The following is a 9973-nucleotide window of genomic DNA, read 5'->3' on the forward strand; positions in this document are numbered from 1 at the left end:
GGGTTCCTTGTATCTTCTGGTTGTTGTTTAGATGCTTTGGATGTATGTATTTGAGAAACTTTTTTCGCTGCTTGTGAATTTTAATGACTCAATTATTTATTCAAAGGCATTTCTTTATTTATTTCTCTGCTTTATTTTAAATTCTTTTGAAAAAAAAATATACCCTCGCTTTGAAAAACGGGGTGTTACATTGTGGTATCAGAGCTTTGGTTTGGTTTTCTTTGGGGGCTGTGGAACCTTGGTTATAGATTGTAGGTCAACCTATAGGTTGAGAGTTGTTATCTGATCATGTGTCGGTTTAGGTGGTTTGAGTTGTCAAGTTCATAATAATTATTATGTGCGGTTGTGGTCGGAAGTTATTCTTAGAATTATTGAAGTAGTGTTAAGACTCTACTTGATGATGGTTTTATAGGGAAACCATGCTGCCAAGGAGGAATGACGTTCCGAGAACCAATGCCAGTAGGAATGATCGAATGGCGGAGGCTATGAATAACATGGCTGCTTCTGTTGCTGCACAGACTGCTGCCAAGACTCAACGTGATCTCGAAAAGAGGGGAAGAGAGATCCGTGCTGCAGAGTCAAGAGGATTAAAAGACTTTCGTCGTTACAATCCTCCCAAGTTTGAGGGGACTGAGAATTCAGAGAAAGCAAATCAATGGATCCAAGAAGTGGAGAAGATCTTCGAAATGATTAACTGTCAGGCGGGAGTGAGGGTCAACTATGCCACTTATATGCTACTAGGAGATGCTGAGTACTGGTGGAGGAGTACAAGGTTGTTGATGAGATCAGCTCACGAGGAGGTGAACTGGGAATCTTTCAAAGGGAAGTTTTTCGACAAATACTTCCCGATGAGTACCAGGACTAGACGGGGTGATGATTTCCTGAAACTACATCAGGGGAACATGACCGTGGGCGAATATGCTGCTAAGTTTGAATCACTATCAAGGCATTTCAGATTTTTCCGTGAAGAGATTGACGAGCCATTCTTGTGTCATCGTTTCCAAGACGGACTAAAGTATGAGATTCAAGACTTTGTCTTACCCTTGGGAATTCAACGTTTCCAGGTTCTTGTGGAAAAAATTGTTAGCTCATTAATAGAAACAATTTGTTACTCATGCTTTTTCTTCACAATTTTTGTTACAGAAGTTTGTTAATTTTAAATTTTAAATTTAAATTTTAAATTTAAATTTTAAATTTAAATTTTAAATTTCAAGTGGGACAAGGTATACGATGTTTCCGATGTGGAGAAGAGGGACATTATGCTTATGCTTGTACCTTTAACAGTACTACTTGCTACAATTGCCATAAACCAGGGCACTTTGCAAGGAATTGCAAGGCTCCGAAGGTGGAACCATTGGTGAATGTAGCTAGGATTACTCTTCCTACTGCTAGAGGACAGGTGTATTGCGTTGGTGCTGAAGTTGGAAATTTATCTAGCGATCTGATTCAATATGACTGTGCGATTACAGGTAACCCCCTAACTATGATTCGGGGGCAACCCATTCCTTCATTGCTATGGATTATGTAAATCGTTTGAAGTTGTCTGTGTCTGCTTTACTGCTAAGACTTTGACAGTAAATTATGCATGTTTACATTGTCAAATAACCATTCAGAATAGGGACTTCTCGATTAATTTGATTGTTTACCTCTACATTAACCCAAGATCATTCTTGGTATGGATGGGAAGCCCTATCATTAGGTAATGATACATTGTACTCAATATGTCGGTGTCATACTTAGTGTTTAGGTTTGGTACTAGATGGATGTTCCGTACAAGGTGGAACATCAGCGACCTGCCGGGGTGTTGCAACCTTAAGAGATTACACGGAGTACCATCGAGTATTGTATTAGACCGTGATCCGAAGTTCACATCACATTTTTGGGAGCATTGCACGAAGCATTGGGAACGAAGCTATGATTGAGTTCACCTACGACAATAGTTTCCACGCAAGTATTGGAATGGCTCCAGATGAGACTTTATATGGCCGCAAGTGTCAAATGCCCTTGTGTTGGTATAAGGACGGTGAAAATATGATCGTCGGACCAGAGATGGTGCAACAGACTACAGCTAAGGTAAGGAAAATCAAGGAGAAAATGAAGACTTCACAAGATCGTCAGAAGAGTTACGCGGACAAGCATCGCAGACTTTTAGAATTCGAACAGGGTGACCATGTATTTCCGAGAGTCACACCTACTACGGGAGTTGGTAGGGCATTGAAATCGAAGAAGTTGACTCCGAAATTCATTGGACCATATCAGATTTCTGCACGAATTGGGCCTGTTGCTTATCAGATTGCATTGCCTCCGATACTGTCCAACATTCATGACGTGTTTCATGTATCACAGTCGAGGAAATATCTTGCAGATCCATCTCATGTGATCATACCAGACACAATCCAACTGAAGGATAACTTGACATTCGAAGTACCACCTGAGAGAATTGAGGACAGGAAGAATAAGCGATTGAGGACCAAGGATGTTTCGTTGGTCAAGGTGATTTGGAACCCAATTACTGGAGATGCGACTTGGGAATTGGAGAACAAGATGAGAGAACAACACCTAGAGCTATTTATCGACGCATAGTTTCGAGGACGAAACTAATTTTAGGGGGGGAGTAATGTAAGACCCATAATTTTAAAGTACACTTTATGTATTTTATATGTTTTGGATTTTGGCTCGGAGGCTTTTTAGCCAAAGTTAATAATATTATGGAGTTTATAGGATCAAAAAGTTATTTTGACACCGTTTAGAATTACTCGTCGATAAATAAATTTAAATTAAGTGCGGTAAATCCTTTACGGAGAATTTAATGCGTTACGGGTGAAATGGTAATTTAACAAATATCTAGATATTTTAGATATTTGTTAAGTTATATTTAATATATATATATATATATATATATATATATATATAATTTGTTTTTTTGAAAATCGTTTAAGTTAACTGGGCGTTAAGAATGGGGAATCTCTTAATGTCTCGGTTACTTAATATTTGTTTTTGAAAATTGTTTAAGTTAACTGGGCGTTGAGAATGGGGAATCTCTTAATGTCTCGGTTACTTAATATTTGTTTTTTTGAAAATCGTTTAAGTTAACTGGGCGTTAAGAATGGGGAATCTCTTAATGTCTCGGTTACTTAATATTTGTTTTTTTGAAAATCGTTTAAGTTAACTGGGCGTTAAGAATGGGGAATCTCTTAATGTCTTGGTTACTTAATATTTGTTTTGAAAATCGATAAGTTAACTGTGCGTTAAGAATGGGGAATCTCTTAATGTCTTGGTTACTTAATATTTGTTTTGAAAATCGATAAGTTAACTGTGCGTTAAGAATGGGGAATCTCTTAATGTCTTGGTTACTTAATATTTGTTTTGAAAATCGATAAGTTAACTGTGCGTTAAGAATGGGGAATCTCTTAATGTCTTGGTTACTTAATGTTTGTTTTTGAAAATCGTTTAAGTTAAATGAGAATTAAGAATGGGGAATCTCTTAATGTCTTGGTTACTTAATGTTTGTTTTTGAAAATCGTTTAAGTTAAATGAGAATTAAGAATGGGGAATCTCTTAATGTCTTGGTTACTTAATATTTGTTTTGAAAATCGATAAGTTAACTGTGCGTTAAGAATGGGGAATCTCTTAATGTCTTGGTTACTTAATATTTGTTTTGAAAATCGATAAGTTAACTGTGCGTTAAGAATGGGGAATCTCTTAATGTCTCGTTTACTTAATATTTGTTTTGAAAATCGATAAGTTAACTGGGCGTTAAGAATGGGGAATCTCTTAATGTCTTGGTTACTTAATGTTTGTTTTTGAAAATCGTTTAAGTTAAATAAGAATAAAGAATGGGGAATATCTTAATGTCTCGTTTACTTAATATTTGTTTTGAAAACCGTTTAAGTTAACTGGGCGTTAAGAATGGGGAATCTCTTAATGTCTTGGTTACTTAATATTTGTTTTGAAAATCGTTAAGTTAACTGGGCGTTAAGAATGGGGAATCTCTTAATGTCTTGGTTACTTAATGTTTGTTTTTGAAAATCGTTTAAGTTAAATAAGAATAAAGAATGGGGAATATCTTAATGTCTCGTTTACTTAATATTTGTTTTGAAAACCGTTTAAGTTAACTGGGCGTTAAGAATGAGGAATCTCTTAATGTCTTGGTTACTTAATATTTGTTTTGAAAATCGTTAAGTTAATTGGGCGTTAAGAATGGGGAATCTCTTAATGTCTCGTTTACTGAATATTTTGTTTTGAAAATCGTTTAAGTTAACTGGGCGTTAAGAATGGGGAATCTCTTAATGTCTCGTTTACTGAATATTTTGTTTTGAAAATCGTTTAAGTTAACTGGGCGTTAAGAATGGGGAATCTCTTAATGTCTCGTTTACTGAATATTTTGTTTTGAAAATCGTTTAAGTTAACTGGGCGTTAAGAATGGGGAATCTCTTAATGTCTCGTTTACTGAATATTTTGTTTTGAAAATCGTTTAAGTTAACTGGGCGTTAAGAATGGGGAATCTCTTAATGTCTCGTTTACTGAATATTTTGTTTTGAAAATCGTTTAAGTTAACTGGGCGTTAAGAATGGGGAATCTCTTAATGTCTCGTTTACTTATGTGTGTTTTGGTAAATCGTGCAGACCCGTGATAGATGGCACCTTGGTAAACGGTACGGGCCCGTGATAGGCAGTACGCTTACGATTTACGTTTGGTAAGTTGTGCAGACCCGGGATAGGTGGCAACTCGGTAAAAAGTACGGACCCGTGAAAGGTAGTACGTGTACGACTTACGTTCCTGAGGGAATTGTGTTTGTCCGTGAGAGACTGCGCGGGGGTTTGTCCGTGAGAGACTACGCCCTGGTTTAAGTTAAATGAGAATTAAGAATGGGGAATCTCTTAATGTCTCGTTTACTTATGTATGTTTTGGTAAATCGTGCAGACCCGTGATAGGTGGCACCTTGGTAAACGGTACGGGCCCGTGATAGGCAGTACGTTTACGATTTACGTTTGGTAAGTTGTGCAGACCCGGGATAGGTGGCACCTCGGTAAACAGTACGGACCCGTGATAGGTAGTACGTTTACGACTTACGTTCCTGAGGGAATTGTGTTTGGTAAGTTGTGCAGACCCGGGATAGGTGGCACCTCGGTAAACAGTACGGACCCGTGATAGGTAGTACGTTTACGACTTACGTTCCTGAGGGAATTGTGTTTGGTAAGTTGTGCAGACCCGGGATAGGTGGCACCTCGGTAAACAGTACGGACCCGTGATAGGTAGTACGTTTACGACTTACGTTCCTGAGGGAATTGTGTTTGTCCGTGAGAGACTGCACAGGTGTTTGTCCGTGAGAGACTACACCCTGTTAAATTGTGAATTGTTGGTTCACTTGGTATGTGTATTAATTGTGTTATGAGTGTTATGTTTTGGAATTCGGTGATAACATGTTTGCTTGCAATACCATTTCAAAACCCATGATGTTGTATTAATTGTGTTGAAAATGCTAAGTGTTATGTGTTGATTGTTGTGTGTAAGTATGATGGTTATCGAGATCCCAATTGCCGTGGTAATTGCGTTGAAAATGCTAAGTGTTATGTGTTGATTGTTGTGTGTAAGTATGATGGTTATCGAGATCCCAATTGCCGTGGTAATCGCGTAGGAATTGCTAAGTGTTAGGTTGTGAACGATTTATCAATGCTTTGGTCAGTTATGTATTACTTGATGATTTGAGAACTTCATTTTGAGTTCATTGTTAATTGGCAAGCATTATATGAACTTTTAGCATATGGAAAATCCTTTTAAGGTGCATGCTTAGTTGAAAGGTTACTTTGTGCATTTAAAACTTAAATGTTATGCGTTATCTGTTAATTTCGTTTGGTGACCCTTTACAATTATTGTGGAAATCTGGGCTTTGCCCTCAGATGAGAGTCAGGGCGATCCTACCGGTTCGTACCCTACGGACGGGAATGGAGATGGGAACGCTTGACTGCAGCTACGTTAGGAGGATCTCACAGGGCGCGTGGAAATCACTCAAGGTGTATAGTTTTTGGTAGGATGATCAGATTAGGTTGATGTATAGGGACTAGACATCCTACTTTTTGGGTTGGAGTATTTTGATTCGGAAAACTGTACTTATACTAATATTGTCAGTTTGACATCTTATTTGAATGGGTCCCATGTACCATTTGTTGTTGTGTAAATGCTTTGGATTTATATTTGGAGAAACTTTTCCGCTGCTTGTAAATTATAATGACTCAATTATTTATCCAAAGGCATTTTCTTGTTTATTTCTCTGTTTCAGTTTAATTTCTTTTGAAAAAAAAATACACCCTCGCTTAGAAAATCGGGGTGTTACAGAGGAGGTTGTCATGAACTTTTTCTTATATGGAGATGTGCTTTGTAAGAGAAATCATGACATTGTTCTCCTTAGATATATGGATGAAATAGAAGCAGAGAAGATCATTCAAGAAGTTCACGAAGGTTCTTTTGGAACTCATGCAAATGGGCATGAAATGGCAAGAAAAATCTTAAGGGTTGGCTACTATTGGTTGACCATGGAGTCTGATGGTTTTAGTTACATAAAGAAGTGCATTAAATGTCAAATCTATGCTGATAAAGTATATGTACCACCAACCTCATTGAATGTCTTGACATCACTATGGCCATTTTCAATGTGGGGTATGGATTTTATTAGACTCATTGAGCTTAAAGCTTCAAATGGGCACCAGATTATCCTAGTAGCTCTTGCTTATTTCACAAAAAGGGTTGAAGTTGCTTCTTATACCAATGAGACGAGGAGTGTGGTTTTCAAATTGATCAGAAGATAATTGGTTTGTCGATATGACTTGCCAAATAAGATTATCATATCTAAATAACAAAGTGATGAAGGAGTAATGTGATAGTTTCCAAATCCAACACCATAATTCATCGCCATATTGCTCGAAAATGAATGGTGTTGTAGAACCAGCAAATAAGAATATCAAGAAAATCATACAAAAAATTGTAGTGACATATAAGGATTGGCATGAAATGCTACCCTTAGCATTATATGGCTATAGAACCTTTGTTCGCACTTCAATAGGGCAACTCCGTTCTCATTGGTGTATGGAATGGAAGCGATACTTCCCATTGAAGTTGAAATTCCCTCGATCAGAGTCTTGATGGAAACAAATTGAATCAATAAAGACTGATATGGAATGGGTTCAATCACAATTTGACCAATTGAATCTCATAGAAGAAAAAAGGATGATAGCTCTGTGTCATGGCCAGTTATATCAATAAAGACTTAAAAAAACTTACGAGAAAAAGGTATTCCTCGAGAGTTTCAAGAAGGGGACTTAGTGTTAAAGAAAATATTGCCCATTAAAAAGGATTCTCGTGGGAAATGGACCCCAAATTACGAGGGACCATACGTTGTGAAAAAAGCATTCTCTGGGGGAGGTCTAGTACTCGTAGAAAGGGATGGAGATGCTCTTCCACTTCCAATACATTCAGATGCAGTCAAAAAATATTATGCTTAAAAAAACATAAAAAATGATTGAAGAAATGGGCTCTCTAGGTTGAAAACCTGAAAAGGCGATCTATACAAACATTATAACATCCCAATGGATTGAAAACTTGGATGAGAGGTAGGTCCATACAAAAGTTAGGAATTGAAAGAAAAAAAAAATCAGCGGTTCAAACTAGGGCAATTATTATTCTTGGAAGTTGACCAAAAAGGGTCCTAAATTACAAGAATGACTAGTGTTTGTTATCCTTTCAACTAAAGATAAACACATTCATCCCTACATTATAACCCTTATCTCAGGTGTATTGTTCTCAATGTAATAAACGTACATTTTTCAATCTTGTCATTCGATGATATACATTACCTTCTTTCTAAGCTAATTTAGTCTCATGGTTGTTTGTTCTTGCATTTAAAAAAAATGTTATTTTGTGATAATAAATTTTAAAATTTGAAATATGGGTAAATATAAAAAATATTTTAATTATTTTGTCATTTGAAAAATATTTACACGAAAACTCAATGGATTCTCAACTTATATATGGGTGTCTAAAAAAAGTGGAAGGTAATCATTTTTGACAATGCACTTTGTTTCGCCTCTAAAAAATGAGTCACACAAGATATACTAGATTCATCATGCAAAAACGGTTGTTATCTCCATTCATCTATTGAATCTTGTGGCGTAGAAGATAATAAGGATTAGAGAACTAATAAATTAACAAGAATTTAAAAGTCATGCATCTTACATTCATAACTTTCTTATACTCACATAAATCATGCATCTTTATTCATACTTTAACTATACTCAACAACCTTGCATAATACATAACAACATCATTCATTCATATCATATTAATACCCAACAACCTTGTGTTACATTGCTCATTATTATGTGTTTATATTTCATCCTTTTATTTATCTTCTAAACTAGACTTATAGGTTGCTCGCAATTATTCTTTACACTCTTGTCAATCTACCCATCAATAATCAATCTGAAGACGATCATTTCTTTCATTCCTATCGATCTACATATCGGTAATCAATCTGAAGAAGATCATTTACAGTCTTGCCGATCTATGCATCGGTAACAAATCCGAAGACGATCACTTATATTTTTGTCGATCTACACATCAGTAACCAATCCGAAGACGATCATTTACACTCTTGTCGATCTACGCATTGGTAACCAATCCAAAAACGACCATTTCTTACATTCCTATCGATCTACGCATCGGTAATTAATTCGAAGATGATCATTTACATTATTGTCAATCTATGCATCGGTAACCAATCCGAAGACGATCATTTATATTTTTGTCAATCTACGCATTGGTAACCAATTCGAAAACGATATTTTTCATTCTTGTTGATCTACGCATCTGTAATCAATCCGAAAAATGATTATTTCTTTCAATCATATCGATCTACGGATCTCTAATCAATCCAAAGACGATCATTTTCATTATTGTTGATCTATGCAACGGTCACCAATCCGATGCAATCATTTATATTTGTGTCTATCTATGCATCGGTATCTAACCTAGAGACGGTCATTTTTCATCTTTGCCAAACATGTTTATCACATCTCATCTTCCACTTTCGCAATTTATTTAGACAATATTTAGGTTCTTATATTTAATTATCTTTTAAAACGATAGTATTTCTATTCTCTAGTAAATATAATTAAATAATAGGCAGCTGTAGTACCCCAATTTTGTCCGATAATTAAAAAATAATTTAACTAAAATAAGTAATAGTATCTTAATAAACATTTTGCACTAAGTCTAAAACGATCATTTTATAAATTTAGTCCAATTTTGAGTCTATATGAGGTTTCGTTACATTATATTTAACACCAAATAATAAAATAAATAACTAAAATAAAATATAACAAATGTTTTTTTTCCTGCTTTACTACTTCCAAGCGCTTCCATCTTTTCACCTTTTCCTCTCGTTTTTCTGTTCATTTCCAATTCCTCCCGCTTCACGTTTTCCTCTACTCAATGTATAAAATAGCTTTTTGTTTTCTCTCCTTCCCATGTACAAGCCCCTCCCCTTTTATGATGTTGTAAACTGGCTTTTACAACAGGAAGTGTTGTTTCCCATCTATATTTTTTATTTTCAATTTATTTATTTATTTTTGTTTTTAGTTTAATAAGTATGTTATTTTCACCATCTGAACACTCAATCGAAAAGACTAGCAACTCATTTCTTTAATTGTTTGAGATTGCTTAATTTTTGCTCAAAAACAATAAAAAAATCCAAAACTCAATGTTATTTCATGGACACACAGATTCATCATTTAAGCATATAAATTGATAACGAAAATCACTAATTAGGGAGATTTTTTTTTTTACTACTAAGAAAACAGAAAAATAGAGAGGGTAAGAAATAGAAGAGAAACAACATATCAAAGAAAGAAAATACAAGATATATGGTATTTTTAAATCTTTTAAATATTAATATTACATATATATGCTTATATATATA

Source organism: Cicer arietinum, chromosome 2, assembly GCF_000331145.2.
Source record: "Cicer arietinum cultivar CDC Frontier isolate Library 1 chromosome 2, Cicar.CDCFrontier_v2.0, whole genome shotgun sequence".
Classification (NCBI taxonomy): Eukaryota; Viridiplantae; Streptophyta; class Magnoliopsida; order Fabales; family Fabaceae; genus Cicer; species Cicer arietinum.